The 24,748-nt window shown below is 44.0% G+C and overlaps 1 protein-coding gene across 3 annotated transcripts in view; it reads right to left on the reverse strand.

Moving 5' to 3' along the window:
- Nucleotides 1-15,735, reverse strand: part of Stk33 (serine/threonine kinase 33) — a 182,879-nt gene extending 167,144 nt beyond the window's left edge. For all 3 annotated transcript variants that reach the window (XM_045145756.1, XM_045145751.1, XM_045145752.1), the window contains exon 1: nt 15,580-15,735. The gene's annotated coding sequence lies outside the window, so the exon portion shown is untranslated. The remainder of the gene's footprint in view (nt 1-15,579) is intronic.
- Nucleotides 15,736-24,748: the final 9,013 nt, after the last annotated feature.

A 24,748-nucleotide genomic window follows, 5' to 3' on the forward strand; every position in this document is an offset into this window, starting at 1 on the left:
AACCAAGCTCTAGGTTCAGTGAGCGAGCTTGTCTCAAAAAATAAGGTGGAGGGCTGGAGATATCATTTAGTGGTTAAGGCACTTGCCTGAAAAGCCAAAGGACCTGCGTTCAATTCCTCGGGACCCATGTAAGCCAGATGCACAAGGTGACACATACAACTGGAGTTTGTTTCCAGTGGCTGGAAGCTCTGGTGTGCCCTTTCTCTTTCTCTTTCTCTTTCTCTTTCTCTCTCTATTTCTCTCTCTCTCTCTTTCTCTCTCTCTCTCTTTCTCTGCCTCTTTCTCAATATTTAAAAAAAAAAGTGAATTTTAAAAATAAGGTGGAGAGCAATTAAGGAAGACACCCAATGTTAACCATTGGCCATGACATACATACATCCACAGAGTACACATACCATACACATGCAAAAAGTTTTCAAAAAGAGGACTGGAGAGATGGTTTAGTGGTTAAGGTGCTTGCCTGCAAAGCCAAAGGACCCAGGTTCAATTCCCCAATAACCATGTAAATCAGATGTACAAGGTGGTGCATGCGTCTGGAATATTTTTTTGAAGTGGCAAGAGGCTCTGGTACACCCATTCATATTCATTCTATCTCTCTTTCTCAGTAAATACATAAATAATATTTTAATTTATAAAAGAGAGGCAAGAGAGACCTTACACAGCCTGGGAGCAATGAGTGATGTGCAGATCAAAAGGGGAGCTATGACCATGCAGAGCAGAGGACAAACCTCAGGCTCAGAGACCTTCACCAACAGTTCTTTCTCCACCAGCCCTCAGCCACCAGATGAATACTACACCAGATGAATAAACCCTACACACAGGAGACAGATCCTCGCAGACAAAGAATACAGCCACGGGTTGAGGGGAAGGTCTCCATGAGCTAGTCAAGACCCCTGAGGAAACAGATGCATAACTCAGGGCAATGTTAAAGAGGCAGATTCACTGTCAAGAAAATGAAGAAGGCAAAAACTCAACACAGCAGAACCTTACGGAAAGTGCTAAAGACATCAGGACAAGACAAGACCTTTTAGAGGCAAGCTTAGAATAAGAAGCCTAAAGCCAAGATGGTGGATAATTCTTAAATACAAATTGTGTTTCTGTGATCTCCACAAAAACAGACCTCAAATGTCAGCCCAGGATAGCAGGCTATTTGTAACTGGTGCTACCAGACTGTCCCATTATTTCCCTGGATTTCAACTTCCTCTGAGAATAGAAATCCTCACACATTAATGGTACCAAAGTAAAATGGCACAGTGATTTTGGAAGAGTTTAGCAGTTCCACAGTTACCATAAGAACATCAATTTCAAGAAAACTGAAAAAAATATGTTCGCAGTGAAACTTGTACACATATTCACAGCAGCATTATTCATAATAACCCCAAAGAACATAACTCAAATGGCCATTAACTGTCGTCTATAAAAATGAAGCACTGCCACACAAGCAACAGAAATGAACCTTGAAAACATCATATGAAATGAAATGAGCAAGACACAAAAGGCCACATGTATTGTTGATTCCATTTGTAAGAAATGGCCTTAACAGACAGCCCTGCAGAGAAAGTAGACTCATGTGTCAGGGGCTGAGGAGGTGGAGAACAGCCAGAGTGCAATGAGTGGGGACTTTTCTCAGGGTTACAATGATATTATAGGGCTGGGAGGTAACTCAATGAATGGTACAGCCTGTGCTCTGGCATTGGATAATGGTGATGGTGACACAGCCTGTGTAAATACTAAAAACAAGTATACTTTAAAGGGGAAATTTTATAGTTTGCAAGTTATTTCAATTTAAAAAGCAAGATGCAACTATAAAAAGTAGTTGAGGACTGGAGAGATGGCTCAGCGTTTAAAAGCACTTATTGCAAAGCCTGATGCCCTGGATTCAACTTCCCAGTACCCACGTAAGACAGATGAACAAAGTGGTACATACATCTGGAGTTTATTTGCAGTGGGAGGAGGCCCGAGCTTGCCCATATTCTCATTCTCATTCATCCTCTCTCCCTCTCCCTCTCTCTCTCTCTCCCTCTCTCTCTCTCTCTCTCTCTCTCTCTCTCTCTCCCTCTCCCTCTCCCTCTCCCTCTCTCCCTCCCTCTCCCTCTCCCTCTCCCTCTCTCTCTCTCTCTCTCTCTCATAAATAAATAATATTTTTAAAGGAACCAGGGTGGCTAAAGAGATGCTTAGCAGTTAAGGTGCTTTCATATGAAGCTAAAGGGTCCAGGTTCGATTCCCCAGTACCCACGTAAGCCAGGTGCACAAAGTGGTGCATGTATCTGGAGTTCATTTGCAGTGGCTGGAGGTCCTGGCATGCTCATTCTCTATCTATCTGCCTCTCTGTCCTGTCTGATAAATAATTTTTTAAAAAGAAGTCAAGGGCATATAAGTGTAACTAAAGACCTATGATAGAAAAGCAGTTAAGTTCACCAGAGGGGCTGGTCAGGGGTAGAGCACAAGACAAATATGCACCTAGTTCATCCCACCAAGAAGAAGGTAACTTGAGAATCACTGGTGGACAACAGTGTTTACTTTCATAACAAATATGAGAAACATTGTTTATTTTAATGCTATAAACTGAACACTGAAATAACACTGAGAGGAAAATTCTTTCTATTTCCATAAACAAAAAAAAAGAGCCCAGGCTAAATATTTTTCTTTGTCCCCAAATCTCAGGTGGTGAGGATCTGTACTCCCCTGAGCACATGTGAGACTCTACCAGCAAACAAATGTGAGAGATTGAGCAAAACAGCATGAGACCTGGGCCTCACGGGTGTGGCCTCTGATGAGGGGTATGTGGACCCCCAACAGCAAACTGGGCCACTACAGGTGAGGACAGAAACAGAGCCATGTAGTCACTTCCCACCATCTCAGCCTTGGAGGATGGATGAGCATTTTTCAATAAGGCTTTTGTCATGAGTCCATGAACTCATATGTGTGAGTCCAAATAATCAGTTTTTCTAAATAACTCCCAGTTCATGTGAAAAATACTCACAAATTAACCTTTCATACCTGCAATGTAAAAGTGAAGATATGAAATAATGTTCTAAAACTATTAGATTAAAGGTACCCATTTTTGGTTAAATAAATGTATGCAATAGTTACTGTTACTTACAAAATAACTTAGATCAAAAATAAGGCAATTCAACTGCTCACCACAAGACCTGCCACCTCTACCACATTTGCCAGGGCTCAGGAGAAATTGCAGAGGGAGTGGCAACATGAATATTGTTCTTACTGCTAGCCTGACAACCAGTTCCAGGGTGATGGTGACAGATATAGTGATCAATCAAAACCTATCAAGGGGCTGGAGAGATGGCTCGGCAATAAATTCACTTGCCTACAGAGTCTAACAACCCAGGTTTGATTCCCCAGTACCAACATAAAGACAGATGCACAAAGAGACACATGCATCTGGAGTTCATTTGCAGAGACTAGAGACCCTGACACACCCATTCTGTCTGTCTCCCTCCTATCTCTACTTGCAAATAAATTAATTAAATATTTTTTTAAAAAAAACTATCAAAGCAGAAGTTCAGAGGCTACAGAGAACTCAACACTAAGTCAGACTGCTAAGAGGCCTGCTGTGGCTCAAGGAACATTGTAGAAGACGGGGAAGAAAGATTGTAAGAGCCACTGAGTAGGTAGGAATACCCTGAGACGCAGTCCCCCAGCTACCCAATAAGGACTGACTGAAGCCTTTATGACCCCGCAGTGAATACCATAAACCCACTGAGGAGGGCACCCTAGAATAATGGGAGCTGGGGTGAGGGGATAACAGTACAAGCTGTTAAAATTTATATAAAATTAAAAAAAAAAAACAAGGCAATTGAAAAAAAAAAAGGCAGTTGGTAACAATAATTTGTGCATGAGAGAGACAAGCTCTTGCCACATAGCCTAGGCTGGCCTCAAACTTTCAATCCTCCTACCTCAGCTTCCCAAGTGCTGGAATTACAAGTGTGCACCACCATGCCTGATTCTGGTAACCGTACTTTTTAAAAATCATTTATTTAATTCTCAACAAAATATTGGCAAACAGAATACAAGAGTATATCAAAAAGATCATTCACCCTGACCAAGTAGGCTTTATCCCAGAGATGCAGGGATGGTTCAACATACGCAAATCTATAAATGTAATACGTTACATAAACGGGTTGAAGGACAAAAATCACATGATCATCTCATTAGATGCAGAGAAAGCATTTGACAAAATCCAACATCCCTTCATGATAAAAGTCCTACAGAGACTGGGAATAGAAGGAACATATCTCAATATAATAAAGGCTATTTATGACAAGCCTACAGCCAACATATTACTAAATGGGGAAAAACTGGAAGCTTTTCCACTAAAATCAGGAACAAGACAAGGGTGTCCACTGTCCCCACTTTTATTTACTATAGTTTTGGAAGTCTTAGCCATAGCAATAAGGCAAGAGACACACATAAAAGGGATACAAATTGGAAAGGAAGAAATCAAGTTATCATTATTTGCAGATGACATGATTCTATACATAAAGGACCCTAGAGACTCTACTAGCAAGCTGTTAGAGCTGATCAAAACCTACAGCAATGTAGCAGGATACAAAATAAATACACAGAAATCAGTAGCCTTCATATATGCTAACAACAAACACACAGAGGATGAAACCAGAGAATCACTCCCATTCACAATTGCATCAAAAAAAATAAAATACCTTGGAATAAACCTAACCAAGGAAGTAAAGAATCTCTACAATCAGAACTTTAAAACACTCAAGCGAGAAATTGCAGAAGACACTAGAAAGTGGAGAAACATCCCTTGTTCCTGGATTGGAAGAATCAATATCGTGAAAATGGCAATCTTACCTAAAGCAATCTACACATTTAATGCAATCCCTATCAAAATTCCAAAGGCTTTCTTCATGGAAATAGAAAAAACAATCCAAAAATTCTTTTGGAATCACAAAAAACCTCGAATACCTAAAATAATACTGAGCAACAAAAATAAGGCTGGTGGTATCACCATACCTGATTTTAACCTATACTACAGAGCCATAGTAACAAAAACAGCATGGTACTGGCACAAAAACAGACATGTAGATCAGTGGAACAGAATAGAGGACCCAGATGTAAGCCCAAGTAGCTATAGCCACCTGATATTCGATAAAAATGCCAAAAATACTCATTGGAGAAGAGACAGCCTCTTCAGCAAATGGTGTTTTGAAAACTGGATAAATATCTGCAGAAGGATGAAAATAGATTCTTCTCTCTCGCCATGCACAAGAATTAAGTCCAAATGGATTAAAGACCTTAACATCAGACCGGAAACTTTGAAACTGCTAGAGGAAAAAGTAGGGGAAACCCTTCAACATATTGGTCTTGGCAAAGACTTTCTGAATACAACCCCAATTGCTCAGGCAATAAAACCACAGATTAACCACTGGGACCTAATGAAATTACAAAGATTTTGCACCGCAAAGGACACAGTGAAAAAAGCAAAGAGGCAACCTACAGAATGGGAAAAAATCTTCGCCAGCTATATATCTGATAGAGGATTAATATCTAGGATATACAAAGAACTCAAAAAGTTAAATAATAAGGAATCAAAGAAGCCAATCAAAAAATGGGCTATGGAGCTAAATAGAGAGTTCTCAAAGGAAGAAATACGAATGGCATATAAGCATCTAAAAAAATGTTCCACGTCACTAGTCATCAGGGAAATGCAGATTAAAACTACATTGAGATTCCATCTCACTCCTGTCAGATTGGCCACCATCATGAAAACAAATGATCATAAATGTTGGCGGGGATGTGGAAAAAAAGGAACCCTTCTGCACTGCTGGTGGGAATGCAATCTGGTCCAGCCATTGTGGAAAACAGTGTGGAGGTTCCTAAAACAGCTAGAGATTGATTTACCATATGACCCAGCTATAGCGCTCCTAGGCATATATCCAAAGGACTCATCTCATTTCCTTAGAAGTACATGCTCAACCATGTTTATTGCTGCTCAATTTATAATAGCTGGGAAATGGATCAGCCTAGATGTCCCTCAACAGATGAGTGGATAATGAAGATGTGGTACATTTATACAATGGAGTTCTACTCAGCGGTAAAGAAAAATGAAGTTATGAAATTTGCAGAAAAATGGATGGACCTGGAAAGTATTATACTAAGTCAGGTAACCCAGGCCCAGAAAGCCAAGCGCCACATGTTCTCTCTCATATGTGGATCCTAGCTACAGATGACTGGGCTTCTGCGTGAGAATGAAAATACTTAGTAGCAGAGGCCAGTAAGTTGAAAAGGAGACATAAAGGGTGGAGAAAGGAAGGGAGGAGGATACTTAATAGGTTGATATTGTATATATGTAATTACAATGATTGTAATGGGGAGGTAATATGATGGAGAATGGAATTTCAAAGGGGAAAGTGTGGGGGTGGGGAGGGAGGGAATTACCATGGGATATATTTTATAATCACGAAAAATGTTAATAAAAATTAAAAAAAATAAAAATAAAAATAAAAAAATAAAAAGAAATCATTTATTTATGTTTAATTTTATGTAAACAGAGAGAGAGAGAGAGAGAGAATAGATGTGCCTATAGCCACTGCAAATTAACTCCAAATGCATGCACCACTTTGTGCATCTGGCTTTACATGGGTACTAGAGAAGCAAACTCGGGTCATTAGGCTTGACAGGCAAACACCTTAACTGCTAAGCCATCTCTCTGGCCCTTTTAACAGTACTTTTAAGTCAATCTATTTTCATTAGTAGAAAAATTATTTTTATTACTTTACTAATATTATACCATAACCTGATTGATAGCGAAACTGATAACATCAATGGTTACTTTATTAATTTCTTTAGTAAATGTATGAAATAAAGGGTTACTTTATTATATATTCATGTATGTATATATTGAACTTTGCTCATGTTTATCCTCCATTGCCCTTCCTTGTCCTCTCCTCCTTTTGGAGCTGGTCTTTTTCCCGCAAATATTCCCCCTTCTGCTTTCATGTCATATACATATGGTCACACATATAATCAAAAGTTAGGGGTCTGGAGAGATGGCTCAGCAATTAAAGGCACTTGTTTGCAAAGCTTGATGGCCTGGGTTTGAATCCCTAGTACCCACATAAAGCCAGATGCACTAAGGGCATATGCGTCCATATTTGCAGTGGCAGGAGGTCTGGGGCACCCATACTCATTCACTCTCTCTGCATTTCTCTCTCTTTCTCAAATCTGTACAAGGACTATTGCAGTCAGGTTCACAATGATGGTAGAAATCATCCAACCAAGAGCAGTTTGTGGGAAAAAAGAGGTTTATTTTGGCTTACAGGCTCAAGGGGGAAGCTCCATGATGGTGTGGAAAACTACAACATGAGCAGAGGGTGGACATCACCCCCTGGCCAACATAAGGTGGACAATGGCAACAGAAGACTGTGCCAAATACTGGCATGGGGAAACCGGCTATAGCATCCATAAGCCTGCCCCCAACAATACAGTGCCTCCAGGGGGCTTTAATTTCCAATTGCCATCAGCTGGGGAGACTAGCATTCAGAAGACCCAAGTTTATGGGGGACACCTGAATCAACCACCACAATCCGCCTCTGGCCCCATAAACTGATAACCATACGTGATTTAAAATACAATATATTCATCCAACTTTAAAAGTCCTCATAGTTTTTATCAATCCCAATGATGTTCAAACATCCGCATAATCCAAGGTCTTTTAACTGAGCTATAATACCAAAAAAGTCCTCCAAAAAAAACATAATGGCACAGAATAAGCATTCACACTGCAAAAGATGGCACTGGGCATAGCAAAGAAACATTCAGCCATACAAAATTTAAAACAACCAGGGCAAACATTAAACTCTGAAGCTTCAAGTCCAACAACTCTAGTCAATGACAAGTCTCCAAGTCTGATAATTCTAACCAGCAACAAGTCTCTAGTATTCCAATTCTGCCCCTCTAGCTAGGCTACTCACAATCCTGAAAAACTGCATCCGGGGCCAGCAGCTGTCCTTGGCAGCCATCTCATGGTCCCGGCATCTCCACAATTCATCCTCAGAGCCCCATGGGGTCTCCATGCAGGCATCCAGCAAACCTGCTTCACTCTGCCCACGGCCGTTTCCAAAACACAAGACTGTGCTACAAACTCAATAACCCTCTCTTTTCTGCATTTCTTGTACTCCACAATACCGGGTAGGGTGCCAATTTATTAATCCAGTGGAGAATAAAGCAGACTTTGAAGAACAGGACACTCCTTGAGCACTCAGGACCCTCAAAAGAGTCTATATTCTTCCTGTTGCCCCAATGCAGGTCAGCTGGTCCAATCTCAAAGGTTGTCATCTCTCAATTGCAGGTGAATAGGCAGCAGTTTCAGCCTAAACATTTCTTTCTGGGCCATATCCCTCTGCTCACACCAGTTCATTTCCATGCAAAGCAACCCTGGCACAACTTCTCAAGACACGGGCATAACAGCAAGCTTCTCACACAAACTACTAGCCCAGTCCAAGCAAAGCTCTTTCTCACCCTCATAAGCCAAACCTCACAGTCCATAGTTCTTACTGCATTCAGGTCTTTCAACTCTGACCAAAATAGTCCACCAAGCTATACTTACAGCACTGCAAGGCAGCTCTTAGGCCAAGGTTTCAAGTCCTTCCACATCCCTCTTGAAAATCAGCCCCAAAAGGCCAAAGCCACACAGTCAGGCATCTATCAGCAATCCCACACCTTGGTACCACTTTACTGTTGCAGTCAGGTTCTCATTGCTGATAGAAATCACCCAACCAAGAGCAGCTTTTGGGAAAAAGAAGCTTATTTTGGCTTGCAGGTGTAAGATTCCCGGGGGAGGGGGAATCTTCCATGGTGGGAGACCCGCGCCCAAGAACCAAGACCGAGCCACTGGATGCAAAGGCAAGAGGCAGCTTTATTGTTTACACAGGCGCCTGCGGGCACTCCAGTCCTTCGAGAGGCTGAGTGCGCTGGGCAAGGGGAAGGGTCTCTTTTTATAGAGTTAGGGAGAGCAGAAGCAGGTTTACAGAAGCAGAAGCATGATTTCAGTCCCAGCACTGGTTACTGGTTACTTATTAATAGACTTGGAGTCGGTGGGGATCCCTTTTTTTGTTTTCTTCTCAGAAACATCCTGACAGGGTTATCTATAGTACATTAGGCGGGGTTAATGGTCATGCTATGGTCACAAGGTTGTCTGCCTGTCTGCATCTGGGGGGCTGTTTTGGGCTCCTGGTATTTTTCCATGGGTTTTACAGCAGGCTGGAGGGAAAGCTCCATGATGGCAGGGAAAACGACAACATGAGCAGAGGGTGGACATCACCCCCTGGACAACATCAGGTAAACAATAGGAACAGCAGAGTGTGCCAAACACTGGCTTGGGGAAACTGACTATAACACCCATAAGCCCATCCCCAAAAATGTACTGCCCCCAGGAGGCTTTAATTTCCAGTTGCCATCATCTGGGGAGACTAGCATTCAGAACACCTAAGTTTATGGGGGACACCTGAATCAAACCACCACAAGGACTTGGTATAGCATCAATGAATCATAAAGGAAAAGATAAACAGGAAATGCTCATGGCGTTTTAACTTTGATAAACTAAAAGCTAACAAAGGGCAGGAGGTGTACAGTATATGGTGTGAGCCTCTGAGTTAGATCCCCAGGGCTAACAAAAATGTAAGTAAAATGAAAAGGCAGGTATAAGGAAACTGACCTACATGACAAGCAAAGGGTTAACATTCTTAGTGTATCAAGAGAGTTCACAGAAGCCAAAGTGTGACCCAAACTGTCCCCTTGGCACCCTTCTTCCACCACAGAAGAATCTGCAAGGTCCCTTCAGAAAAGTGATTAAGCTTCTCATTCGCAGCTCTGAGCCCCCGACATCTGCTCGGTCCTTTGCCTCCTGGATATCCTCTTTCTCCCAGGTGTTTGGCTGAAGGTTCAGATAGCCTTGTCTAGATTTCAGGTTTTCCCCAAGGCTCAACCTGTGAAACACTGGTTTCTATCTTACTAAGTAGTCACAGGCAAGTCACAACCTGTCCCAGGCTCAGTGACTCCTTATACAACTAATTCTTGCTAAATCCCAGCATGCTGGCTCCTGCCCGGGCCAAAGAAGATCGAAATCAAATAAACAAGAAAAAGTAGAGAGGATGGTGAATGGAGACAGGGGTGCTGGTGTCTATGAAGAATAACTTATAACATTCCTAGCACAGTAAGATAGTTATGGTTGACAGCAATAAATTTAATGCTTCAAAACAGCTAGTAGAGAAGATTTTGAATGTCTCTTTTGTGTAGTACATTCCTCCAAATTGAAATATTCCCTCCTGAAGAGAGGAAGGAAGCTCAGAACACTCAGGAAGTCAACAAGTCTTTTTGCAAGATCCCACCCTAAGGCTGTGTAAAAGGAAAAGAACTGCTTGGGATGAGACTCTGGTTGAGCTGCCTGCAGGTCACACAGTGTGCTCGAGACTGCGGCTGGCCAAGCTGCCGGCAGGTGGTGCAGCGAGCAAGCTCTGGAGACACAGCATCCACGAGTCGTCACCAGGCTGGAGTGGGCTTTCTGGTAATACTACTGCCTTTGAGTCACCTATTGCTCCTGTAAGCAGCCCCTCGCCCTGCTCTGTAAGTAATCCCAAGAAACGTGTTGGACCATCAAAACTGGTTTTGGTGTAATCACCCTGTGGTCTGTCCATTATCTGTACCCTGTCTGGAGTGAAGACATGTCCTCAAGGGAAAAGGTTTACCGTGACAGCCTCCAACACCAAATATGATGAGTATGTCTTATTCTGATCAGATTGTGACCTCTTATATCCATGCACCAAAATACCAAACTGTACCATAAAAATGTGTACAACTGCTGTGTTCATTAAAAAAAAAAAATTAAAACTGGACATGGTGGCACATGCCTTTAATCCCAGCACTCACGAAGCAAAGATAGGAGGATCGCCATGCGTTCAAGGCCACCCTGAGACTGCATAGTAAATTCTAGGTCAGCCTGAACTAGAGTGAGACCCTACCTCAAAAGAACACACAAAAAAAAAAAAAAAAAATTAAAGAGCCGAGAGTGATGGCACACACCTTTGATCCCAACATTTACGGAGCCAGAGGTAGGGTGAGCACCATGAGTTTGAGACCAGCCTGAGACTGCAGTGAATTCCAGGTCAGCCAGGGCTGACCCTACCTTGAAAGAAAACATACATACATACATACATACATAGATATATTTCTGGCCTAATAGACAATCTATCAAACAGCTTGTTCAGGCAATTAACAGAAAAGAAATATATAATAGCTAATAATAAGGGCTTTTAGTGCTTAAGCACATTGACAGATGGGAATTAAAATAATAAGGTACCATTTTTATCTGCAAAATAACCAAAGATTTTTTAAAAAATAATGCTAGCACAGGGATCATAAAACTGACCATAGGACTATAAGCTGTGTAAACTTTACGTTTTAGGGGTGTGTGTATGTGTATATGTGTGCGATGTACGTGCATGTTTGTGGGAGTATACGTGGGTAGGGTGCACATTCACATTTGGGAACATGTGTGTAGAGACTAGAATGTCTTCCTCAATCACTCTTCATGTTATTTTTTAATGTTTAATTTAATTTAATTTTTATTTATTTGAGAGAGAGAGAAAGTTGGGGGGGATGGGCATGCCAGGGCCTCCAGCCACGGCAAATGAATTCCAGATGCATGTGCCACCTTGTGCATCTGGCTTACATGGGTCCTGGGGAGTTGAACATGGGTTCTTTGGTTTTGAAGGCAAACTGCTAAACCATAACTCCATCCCTCATGCTACTTTTTGAGGCAGAGTCTCTGTTGAACCTAGAACTTACCAGACTAGAACTTGCTAGACAGCTAGCCAGCATGCCCAAGGGATCCTCCTCCACCACTTCCCCAGCACTGAGATTACAAGCATGTGCAGCCACACACCTGGTTTTTATGTAAATACTAGGGATCCAAACTTGGGTACTCAGGCTTATGTGACTATTACCTTACCAACCGTGTCATCTCCTCAGCTGTCTGAAGAGAACTGTGGCCATATGTTTCAGGAACACTCACAACATTCCTATCCTTTGACTCTGTACTTTTTTTTTTCTGGTTTTTCAAGGTAGGGTCTCACTCTAGCTCAGGCTGACCTGGAATTCACTATGTAGTCTCAGGGTGGCCTTGAACTCACGGTGACCCTCCTACCTCTGCCTCCCAAGTGCTGGGATTAAAGGCATGCACCACCATGCCTGGCTCTGTACTTTCACTTTTAAGGAATTCATCATAAATAACAAAAATAGATTTTAAAAAAAGATTTAAGTATAAAAAATTCATCATTATATTCAGCACTTGACATATAAATATCCAATAAGTAAACAGCAAATCAATAATGCATCATTCTTTTTTTATCATTCTTAATTTTGTGACAAAGTCACTGGTTGTTACACCTTGGCGTGACTGATAGGAAACTGGGTCATCTCTCATTTAGGTGGGTTCATTCTACTGAAGATAAGGCATGTGATGGCATAAAAACTGCTATTCTGGATCCCACTAGAAGGGATTACACTGGCTATACAAGCTTCAGATAAGGAATGGTGATGGAACTTGAATTCAAATCTAGGCCATCTGTCTGCCTTTGGAGCCTATGCAACTAACCACAAGGTGTTATTTTCAGAGACTGTTGAGTGTCATGAGAAAATACTTGTAATTCAAACATTCAATTACTTATTAACTACATAAGATATTCCAGTCACACTGACAAATTTACATTGCACTTGTGACGAGAGCTACTAAGGAGAAATAGCAGAAGCCTATGTTAAGGTTTGTCCCATCTCTATCACACCCTCCAAGGCTCAGGGGCCATTGCAAAAGAGGCAGTGGAGGGCTGGAGAGATGGCTTGGCGGTTAAGCGCTTGCCTGTGAAGCCTAAGGACTCCAGTTCGAGGCTCGATTCCCCAGGACCCACGTTAGCCAGATGCACAAGGGGGCGCATGCGTCTGGAGTTCATTTGCAGTAGCTAGAAGCCCTGGCGCACCCATTCTCCCTCTCTCTCTCTCTCTGCCTCTTTCTCTGTCTGTAGCTCTCAAATAAATAAATAAAATAAACAAAAAGATTTTTTTTAAAAGAGGTGGTGGAAAGAATGTAAAAACCAAAAGCAAGAAAGACTACATACAATGCTATCATCCAGACACAAAGTGGCCATGGTTTTCATGACCTCACAGTGGCTGCTGTATGACAGGAGAGGAAAATGACATCAAAATAGAGGAGAGACTAGTTGGAAAGAAGGGATTCAGTGAAGGGGGGACTTGGCAGGGGGAAAAGGAAGGATGTGAAAGGGGACTATGATCATGGTATATTGTCTTTATGTATGGAAGTTGTCAGTGAAAAGTTTTTTAAAAGGTTTGTCCTATACAAAGCAATCAAAGGCAGTTTTCCTGAGGGGGGAAAAAAATGGCCTGAGACAAGAGGGATGAGCAGGAGTTAACTGGGGAGAAGATGGAGGAGCACAGCGGGCAGGGAGAACAGTGCGGACACCCTGCCGTGGTGACTGAGGGTCGCCAGAGTCAGTGCTCAGCAAGTGCAGCAGTGCACACGCGCAACCCCAGGTACCGACAGTGACTTCCAGGCCGGCACTGGCAAAAAAATAAAAGAAGCCGGGCATGGTGGCGCACGCCTTCAATCCCAGCACTTGGGAGGCAGAGGTAGGAGGATCGTCGTGAATTTGAGGCCACCCTGAGCGTACATAGAGAATTCCAGGTCAGCCTGAGCTAAAGTGAGACCCTACCTCAAAAAAGCAAAAAAGAAAAATAAAAGAAAATATATGACTGAACATGTAACTCACTTGGGTTCAACCCCAGCACCACATAAACAAACAAATCAAAAGATTAAAATGCTACTGAGGGCTAGCTATAATGTAGCACAGTGGTAGAGTACAAGCCTAGTGTATGCAAGGTCCTGGGTTGGATCCCCAGTGCTGAAGGAGGAAGAGGAGGAGGAAGAGGAGGTGGTGGTGATCAGCCTGCTCACTGGCCTAATGGCCAGTCTCAAATTAAGCCTTTCTGTCCCAGTATAAATAATACTATACTCTTCTACTCTCTTTTTCTAGGTGATTAAGGTCACCCAGCTTACATATTTGAGAGAAAGAGGCAGATAGAGAATGGGCCGTCTAGGCACTGCAAATGAACTCAAGACACATGCACCACCTTGTGTATCTGGCTTTACGTGGGTACTAGGGAACCAAACCTGAGTCCTTTGGCTTTGCAGGCAAGCACCTTAACCACCAAGCCATCTCTCCAGCCCACCATCCATCATTTTTGAGAACTACTTAGAGCAGTCTGCATCCTAAGACTAAGGAGACACCATGGTGAGTTTCAAGCCAGGAGTGGGGGCAGGATCACTGATCAGTTTTGAAGCTTTAAAACATAGCGGGGCATGGTGGCGCACGCCTTTAATCCCAGCACTCGGGAGGCAGAGGTAGGAGGATCACTGTGAGTTTGAGGCCACCCTGAGACTACATAGTGAGTTCCAGGTCAGTCTGGGCCAGAGTGAGACCCTACCTCGAAAAAACAAACAAACAAACAAACAAAAAAAACCATTATTCCTGCTTCAGGGCAAAGAACAGAGAGGAATGTGCTTTTGACCCATTAGGATGCAACTACAATGAGAGAACAAGAGTCAGTAGTTTGTTCTACGGTGATAGAAGCAAAAACAAAAATTAATAGTTGGTTTTGACACTTAAGACGACCAAACGAACACAAGCTGGTGGTTCTATGGACATAGGGAAAGGGGTGCCGAATGCTATGATAGCATTATGATAGCATTAGCAAGGCTATCATTGGCTTGAAAACTGGATAGAGGGACATACGATTGAGTCATTGGGGTGGGAACCCCAGAACACATAAGCAGACTAAAACCTTAAATGTGTAAAAAATTCTGGATATCAGTCACAATTTGAAGGCATGGGCCTGGGAAACAAGGAGAGAAAGCTTAAGTTCAAAGCTTAACCTGTTGGGCCGGGGACTGGGGGTTTGGGGAGATGGTTCAATGGATTAGAGCCCTCGCTGCATAAGCAAAAGGACCTGATTTTAACCCCAGCCCTGTTGGGGCAGAGACAGGAGGATCCATCCCTCCGTCTCACAGGTCAGCCAGTCACAGGACCCTTCTCGCATGCAAGGCAGGCAGTAACCTGGTCGGAACCTGGAGTTGGGTGGTCTGGGATCCTGAGAATCTTATGCATGCACCTCCCCGTCCCCTACGGTAAACTTCCCTTTTGCCACTCACAGGACAGCACCACGTATAGGCTCATTTCAAACAATACTGTGAGAAACTGTAACGTGCATTCAGGAAACTGAGGCAGAGTGCTTAAATGACCTATGCACCGGGTCAGCAGGGGGCTGCTCTGATGTCATCCCTATCTCCCTCCCGAAAGCATCCTGCGTGCAAAGTCCTCCGTTCAGAGCCGTGCGAAATCACCACCACCGTACAACGCTGTCCTTACTGGGCGCCAGACTCTTCGGGAATTTAAAAAAAAAAAAAAAGAAAAAGAAAAAAGAACTCGCAGCTTCAGAATTGCGGAGGGTGTGTTTTGACCGCACACTTACCCTTGGCGAGTTCACACGAAACTTTCAAAAAGGACAGGTTCTTCCCCGAAAGCGAGCGGGATGGAGGCGAGGGGGAACCTATCGGCGGAGCCCTCCGAGCAGCCACAGACACCACCCCGAACGGCAGGCAGGCGCAGGCCCCGGGGGAAACGGGGTCCCAACTGCTCGCCCCGGGAGAGGCGCGGGCGCGGGCGGGCGGGCGCGCGGGCGGGCATCGCGGCCCCGTCGGCCCGGCGAGCGCCGCGCTCCGCCCCGGAGGCCCGTTTGCCCGGCAGTTGCCATAGCAACGGCCGCGGGCCCGCCCGGCTCTGGGCCGCCCACCGGGTCCCCGAGCGGCGACCCCGAGAAGCCACCCACCGCGGCGGGGACGCGCACCCCGGGCGCCGGCCGGCCTCACCTGGAGAAACTTTTGGGTTTTTGTTTTTTTTTGGGGGGGGGGTCTGGTTGGTTTGGGTTTGTAGGGGGGGAGGATTTCTTTGTGGGGGAGACCGCGGAGCAGACCCGGGGAGGTGGACGGGGGCCGCAGAGGGACAAAGCGTGCCCGCGAAAGCGAAGCCCCGTCACCCCTCAGTGGCACTGACCCGACGGCGCGAGCGGCGCAACGTTGCCAACGTGCCCCCTCCGCTGCCCGCAGGTGGCGCCCGGAGGACTCACCCGGGAACCCTGGCACATAAACTCTTAAAACTGGTGAACAGGGGCTTAGCGGTTAAGGTGTTTGCCTGCAAAGCCAAAGGACCTAGGTTCGATTCCCCAGTACCCACGTAAAGCGAGATGCACAAGACGGTGCATGCATCTGGAGTTCGTTTACAGTGGCCAGAGGCCCTGGTGAGCACATTCTCTTTCCTCTCTCTTTCTCTCTCTCTCTCCCCCAAATAAATAAAATGCTTTTTTAAAAAAATTAAACTTGTGGGCTGGAGAGATGGCTTAGCGGTTAAGCGCTCGCCTGTGAAGCCTAAGGACTCCGGTTCAAGGCTGGATTCCCCAGAACCCACGTTAGCCAGATGCACAAGGGGGCGCATACATCTGGAGTTCGTTTGCAGTGGCTGGAGGCCCTGGCATGCCCATTCTCTCTATATATATCTGCCTCTTTCTGTCTCTGGGTCTGTCGCTCTCAAATAAATAAATAAAAGTAAACAAAAAAAATTAACTTGTGAACAGTAATATCACGGTAGTGACGAGATATCCAGGCCCATCCTCCTCACTGAAGGCCCAGGCCTAGGACGCCCATCCATCGGCTGGAGCTAGGCCTGCAAGCCCCTCACGTGTGGTGGGTTCCCAATTAGCCTAGGACGACAGGACAATGATGGGAGCATCTCTGCTGGGAGGTAGCTGTTTTTTCCCACAGAGGGGCTGAAAGGCGCCTGACAGATCACGTGACACATCCCAAGAAGAGGTTTTAAGCCACAAACCTCTATGGGACCATCTGTATGCATGGCGCCTGCAATAAAGGCTTGAAATACGGGCTCCAGCTGTATGCTAATGTTCTATTGACCTGAACTAGGAATGGCTTCTGTGGGCGGGTCTGGCTCTCCAGCAGCTGTGGGGCAGGAATTCCACTCTCCTTAGAGAAGTCTAATTATTTGAAGCAGATGTATGTTCTCTGAAATTAAGTTGATTGATAGCCAGTCACAGGAAGCAGATCGATTCTTTTTATTGCTTACAGGTGTACCTTTGGAAGCTTAGTCAGTCCACCCTGTCCCCTTCACGCATTAAATGGGCCTGATGTGTTATCGGTAACTTCAGTTTTGAATTTTTTTTCTCCAAACACAAATTATCTCCACCATGTGCAATATTGTAGAACTTTGGAATCCTGGCCAGTCATTGTTTGGGGAAAGTACAACATGGGGCTGGGGAGATGGTAAGGTTGGTGAAGTACTTACCTCACAATGTGGTACCTGAGTGGGTTCCCAGTGCCCATGCCCCACAAGTGTGGACTGGAATCTTCGTTTTCAGGAGGCAGAGATGGAATCCCGGCACTAGCTAGCTGGATTAGCTGAATCTGTGAGCTCTGGGCTCAAGTGAGAGACCCTGTCTCCCTACATAAGATGAACAATAATCAAAGAAGACAACTGATGTCACCCTCTAGCCTCTACACGTATACACACTCCACACAGATGCACACGTGTGTGCATATCAGTCAGAGAGAGCGTGCACATAGAACTCTTGTCTCTAACAATTCAGCGAAAATTTTGCTCTGCTCCACCCCAACCCTGCCCCTTGGGGAGATGGAATGGCCATCGGCTAGTGATCATGCCACAAGGTCCAGAAAAGGAGATGACCTTGCTTTGTTCAAATATGAACTATATGGATTTCCCCTTAATAAGCAGTTATGAAGCCTTTTACACCCAGACCCTATCCAGGAAATACTTTTGAAATTCCTATTTCTTTTTAACTACCTATTCCTAACAAAAGTCTGGTTAAGAGAAACTACCAATATTGAAAGTTATTTGAAAGGTGTGCAGATGACTCCTTGGTATATGATCTGTGGGTCAGGGGTTCTCAAACACGCTAAACCTTAGATGTCTGAGGAGTTCTTTTTGTTTCACTTTATTTTCTGTTTAAATGTCAGATTTTCGTCCAGAAATTTTAATTAAATAGATCCCACTAAATCTGTTTTTACAAAGGTGAGTTTGACTTTTCAGGTTGGAAGTCAGTGGGATTGTTTCCTCCCGGGTTAAGTCAGACCATCCAACACAGTGTGTTTGTGCCACTCACCTTTGCCCTTGCAGCACTACCTGTTAGTTGCAAGTCTGTCACTTCAATCTTATTCCACTTGTTTACATTAAAAAATATTGAGCTGGGGCTGGAGAGATGGCTTAGCGGTTAAGCGCTTGCCTGTGAAGCCTAAGGACCCCGGTTCGAGGCTCGGTTCCCCAGGTCCCATGTTAGCCAGATGCACAAGGTGGTACATATATCTGGAGTTTGTTTGCAGTGGCTGGAAGCCCTGGCACTCCCAATTCTCTCTGTGTGTCTCTCCCTCTCTCTCTCTCTTAAATCGATAAATAAAAATAAGATTTTTAAAAGTAAAGAGCAAACTATCTTTAAAAAGAAGAAAAAAAGAAAGAAAGAAAGAGAGAAAAGAAGAAAGAAAGAAAGAATATTAGAGGCTGGAGAGATGGCTCAGAGGTTAAGTTGCTTGCGTACAAAGACTGATGGCCTGGGTTTGACTCCCTAGTACCCAAATAAAGCCAGATACATAAAGTGGCACATGCATCTAGAGTTTGTTTGCAGTGGAAAGAGGTCACATGCCCATTCACTCTCTCCCTCTTTTCTCTCCCTTTCTCTCTCCTTGCAAATAAATAAAAATATTTTTAGAAAAAGAAATGTCGGGCTGGAGAGATGGCTTAGTGGTTAAGCGCTTGCCTGTGAAGCCGAAGGACCCCGGTTCGAGGCTTGATTCTCCAGGACCCATGTTAACCAGATGCACAAGGGGGCGCACGTGTCTGGAGTTCATTTGCAGTGGCTGGAAGCCCTGGCGTGCCCATTCTCTCTCTCTGTCTCTGTCTCTGTCTCTCTCTCTCTCTCTCCCTCTTTCTCTCTCTGTCACTCTCAAGTAAATAAATAAAAATGAACCAAAAAAAAAAAAAAGACTGTTTAAAAAAAAAAAGAAATTTCATTTTAAAATACTCATAGGTGGGCTGGAGAAATGGCTTAGCAGTTAAGCACTTGCCTGTGAAGCCTAAGAACCCCAGTTTGAGGCTTGATTCCCCAGGACCCACGTTAGCCAGATGCACAAGGGGGCGCACACGTCTGGAGTTCGTTTGGAGTGGCTGGAGGCCCTGGCGTACCCATTCTCTCTCTCTCTCTCTCTCTTTCTCTCTATCTATCTATCTATCTATCTGCCTCTTTCTCTCTCTGTCTGTTGCTCTCAAATAAAAAGAAAATTTTTTAAAAAATTAAAAATACTCATAGGGGCTGGAGAGAGGGCTTAGTGGTTAAGCACTTGCCTGTGAAGCCTAAGGACCCCGGTTCAAGGCTCGATTCCCCAGGACCCATGTAAGCCAGATGCACAAGTGGGCGCATGCATCTGGCGTTCATTTGCAGTGGCTGGAAGCCCTGGCGCGCCCATTCTCTCTCTTTCTCTCTCTGCCTCCTTCTCTCTGTCGCTCCCAAATAAATAAACAAAAATAAATAAACAAAAAACTAATTTGTAAAAAAAAATTACTTATCTTAAAAAAATACTCATAGGCTGGAGAGAAGGCTTAGAGGTTAAGGTGTTTGCCCATGAAGCCTAAGGACCCATGTTCAAGTCCCCAGGTCCCATGTATGCCGGATGCACAAGGTGACACAAGCGCGCAAGGTCACACGTGCACGCTAGGTGCTGCGTGGATCTGGAGTCCAATTTCAGTGGCTGGAGGCCCTGGCATGCCAATTCTCTCTCTCATAAAAAAAACCATAAAAACAAATCATGACCCCTCAACATTTACTACAAGGATTAAGAATGATGTTTAAAGCCGGGCGTGGTGGCGCATGCCTTTAATCCCAGCACTCAGGAGGCACAGGAAGGAGGATCACCATGAGTTCAAGGCCACCCTGAGACTAAATAGTGAATTCCAGGTCAGCTTGGTCTAGAGTGAGACCCCACCTCAAAAAAAAAAAAAAAAAAAAAAAAAATGTTTATTATAACCATGGAACAAAATCCTACATCCTACAGGTTATGTTAACTTTTTGGACCTTGAGCCACTAAAAGTAATAAAACAATAATCCTTTAAACTTCCAATCCTCTTGCAAGTCTATAATTCCAGTGGGATGTGAAGGCAAGAAGCCAGTAATTCAAGGTGATTGCATCAGTTACTTTCTCATTGTTGAGACAAATACCCATCAAGAAGCAGTTTAGAAAAGACAAAGAGGGGTTGGAGAGTTGGCTAAACGGTTAAGCGCTTGCTTGTGAAGCCTAAGGACCCTGGTTCGAGGCTCGATTCCCCAGGACCCACGTGAGCCAGATGCACAAGAGGGCGCACGCGTCTGGAGTTCGTTTGCAGTGGCTGGAAGCCCTGGCAGGTCCATTCTCTCTCTTTCTCTCTGCCTCTTTCTTTCTCTCTGTGTCGCTCTCAAATAAATAAATAAAGATAAACAAAAAAAAGAAAAAGAAAAGGAAAAGAGTTTATTTCAGCTTATAAGTGCAGAGTCTTTCATGGCAGAGCAGGAAACTGGCATCACATATTCACACCACAGGGAGGAAGTACTGCTGGGCTGGACTTTCAAACCTCAAGGCCCAACCCCGTGACACACTGCTTCCAGCAAAGCTGCGCCTCCTAAAGGTTCCACAAGCTTGCCAAACAGCGCCACCACCTGGGAATTAAGCATTCAAACACATGAGCCTGTGGAGGAGAGTTCACAAACTCAAACCACCATAGTCATCCTTGGGTAAATGAAATCTTGTCTCAGACATCACACACACACACACACACACGGACTGAAGGGATAGCTCAGCAGTTAGGGGTGCTTGCTTGCAAAGCCTGACAGCCTAAACTCAATTCCCCAGTACCCACATAAAGCCAGATACACAAAGTGACGCACGTGTCAGGAGTTTTGTTTGCAACTGCGGGAGGCCCTGGCACACCCATCACATTTTCCATTTTACACTGGCTTCCAGAAAGACTCAAATTTATAGCTCAGCTTTCATAACTCTGCTGAAGTCCATGGCTTGCATAGCTCATTACACCTTCCACCTGTTCTCTCTTCCATCTTTCCTGCATTCTTATATTTTTTTTTGTATTTTTCTCATTGCATTTATTATTTCCAGAGTATTTCAAATACCTTATACTTGTTGTTCGTTTTCCCTTCATAGCTAAACAAACCTGGCCTTCTTACAATTGAGACAGCCCATTTGCCACCTCCTCAGCGAAGGCCTTCATGGTCTCCCTATCTAAAGGGTACCCACCCCCTAGTCCACCACAGTACCCTGATTTGTTGCCTAGAACACATAACACCATCTGTATTAGTTACTTTTCCCATTGCTGAGACCAAATACCTTACAAGAAGCACGTTGAGGAAAGATTTACTACAGCTTGGAGTTCTCTGGTGCCCTGTGGTGGGAAAGCCACATCAGCAGGAGAATAAAGCTGCTGGTCACATCAGATCGGTAGTCAGGAAGCAGAGAGAGATGAGGGCTGGTGCTCAGCTCATTTTCTTCCTTTTTATTCAGTCCAGGACTCCAGCCAATGAACGATGCTGCCCACAGTAGGGTGGGTCTTCCCACGTCAATCAACCTAATCCAGAAAATTCCTCACAGACATGCCCAGAGGTATGTCTCTAGATAATGCTATATTCTCTCAAATTCACACAGGGATTAACCACCACATCATCTAAAACAACCTTGTTTCTTTTCTTTCCCCACCCCACCCCATCACCACCAGAAGTGGAAAGCCAGGTATATGATCTCTTTGGTTTTTACTGTTTCCTGCACTTGGTGGAGTATCTGACAGTAGAATAAAAAATGTGGTTTTAAACTGGGCGTGGTGTCACACGTGTTTAATCCCAGCACTCAGGAGGCAGAGGTAAGAGGAACACCATGAGTTCAAGGCCACTCTGAGACCACAGAGTGAATTCCAGGTTAGCCTGGGCTAGATCGAGACCCTACCTTGAAAACCAAAAACGAATTAATGGAAAGACAGAAGAAAATGAACAAGGGAGAGGGTAGATAGAATGAGGTAAGATGTGGATGGATAGGTAAATAGGTGGATTGAGAGACTGATAAACAGGTAAATATTTATTTCCACTGTTCAAATATTACTCACATTAATAGGGAAAGACCTATGAAGTTACACAGGAAAGTGAAACACACACAATTCCCAAAAATAAAAACACAAGCTTAGTTTTCTTAGAGAATCCTTGATGTTATGCCTTAGACAAAAACACTTCTAAAGTATTCGAGTAGCTCACGGCAGCCACATTAAATATTATGGCTGGTTACCATGGCTGAAGCCAGTTCTCGGCGAGATGATGAATTGCAACAAACACTATGACCACTGATACAACAAACTCCAGATTCAGCTGAGGGCTCTCTCTACTTCAGGGGTCATCACAGCACAATATGCTCTCATCCTATTCCTGGAATTGTTAACGTCACCACCAGCAACAAGTATTACATACAGTTTATTCAAACACTCTATGGTAACGTCATTGTTACCCTGCTATATCAAATCACTCAACGTTTAGGGAAAGGAAGTCAGAACTGAAGTGTGTCAACAGAAGAAAACCCCAGAGCAATCAGCACAGCTTATTCCAAAGTTTGTTGACTCTGTTGGTAAAAATCCCAGAAACCAGGAGAAGAGGACTATGGTTCTCTTAAGTCGAAAGCAGTTGGTTTATACATTAATTAAATTTTACCTGTTATTCAAAGTATTTTAGCACAGTGCTAAAGTACTTGGTTCAACCACCCCCCCCCAGCACTGCACACACAAAAAAATCATTTTTCCTAGCATGTGTGTGTGGTATACATGCATGTGTGTTCATACACGTGTTAGTACACATGTGTGCATATATTTGTCAACACTGCACAGCTTTTGACCCTATTCATTGAGACAGGCTCTCTCACCAAACTCGGAGCTGTCTGATTTGGCTGGTGTAGCTCAGGAGCCTGCTTACGCCTCCCAAGCTCTGGGATTAAAGGCTTATGCCATCACACCTCCAGCACTTATGTGAGGGCTGGGCATCTTAACTCGGGTCCTCATGCTGGTGTGGCAAGCACCTTACTAAGAGATCCATCAAAGCGGAAAAAAATATATATTTAGAAGACCTTACATCACATACTCAAAAACATAATCTTCTTTTTCTGTTCTCTAAGATAACTTGAGGGATGTTTAGATTAGTATATATTGTTTTAAGACTTCCTGAATGGGAACTTGTATTTTAAAAGTATAAAATTCAGGCTGAAGAGATGGCTTAGAGGTTAAGGCATTTATCTGAATAGCCAAAGGACCCACGTTCAATTCTCCAGGATCCATGTAAGCCAAATGCACAAGGTAGCACATGCATCTGGAGTTCATTTACAGTGGCTGAAGGCCCTGGCATGTCTATTCTCTCACTCTGACTCTCCCCTCCTCCACTTTCTCTCTCTGAAATAAAGCTAATAAAAAAATTCAAAAAATGTTTTAAAAAAGCATAAAATTCAAAATATAATTGTCCTCATGATATCCGTTTTTGATTTCTGGTCAACTCTACCAAGCTATACAAGTCTTTTTACACAGCTCAAAAATGAAATAAATATTTGTCAATTAATCCTGTTTGTCTGATCAGTTTTGAATGTCTGACCCAGCCTGTTTTGTCAGATAAAAGTAGAGTTCAGATTAGCAGACACCAAGCCCTTGAATTGGGAGGCTTGACATGGAATGATACAAGTTCCTACTCAGAATAATAAAAGGATTTCTGGAATTTTCCGTTTAGTATTTTCAAACTGTGGCTGGTAATTAATGCCACAGATTTTGGCTCAAGGGAGGTCTGCTGTATTTCACAGGTAATATTGTCCTTCTGGAAATCTATGTATCAGTTCTCGTGACTGTGACCAAATACCTCACAAAAAGTGATGTGGGGGAGTGTTTTTGCCCGTAGTTTGAGGGCACGGTCCATCATGGCAGGACAAGCACAGCAGCAGAAACGTGAGGCAGCAGGTGACATTGCGTCCACACTCAGGAAGCAGTGAAGGATAAAGGCTGGGGCTCGGTCTTCATCTCTTTCCTCGGCCTGGCCAACGTCAAATGGACAACAGCAACAGTAGAGCGGAACTGAAGACAGGGAAAGTTAAGGGAACATGAGATGGGAATGAAGCCCCTCACTCTGGTGTCTCTTTTGTCTTTCCTGCTGGCTGAGAGTCAAGAAGCTTCAACACGGGCTGGAGAGATGGCTTAGCGGTTAAGCGCTTGCCTGTGCAGCCTAAGGACCCCGGTTCGAGGCTTGATTCCCCAGGACCCACGTTAGCCAGATGCACAAGGGGCGCACGCGTCTGGAGTTCGTTTGCAGTGGCTTGAGGCCCTGGCGCGCCCATTCTCTCTCTGTCTCTATCTGCCTCTTTCTCTCTCTGTCTGTCACTCTGAAATAAATAAATAAAAATGAACAAAAATTTTTTTTAAAAAAAGAAGAAGCTTCAACACCACTGAGAAAGCCAAGACTTCCACAGATACTATGCATGCATTCCTACAGATATCTGAAACAAGGGTTATTATTTGAA

Source organism: Jaculus jaculus, chromosome 3 (assembly GCF_020740685.1).
Source record: "Jaculus jaculus isolate mJacJac1 chromosome 3, mJacJac1.mat.Y.cur, whole genome shotgun sequence".
Lineage (NCBI taxonomy): Eukaryota > Metazoa > Chordata > Mammalia > Rodentia > Dipodidae > Jaculus > Jaculus jaculus.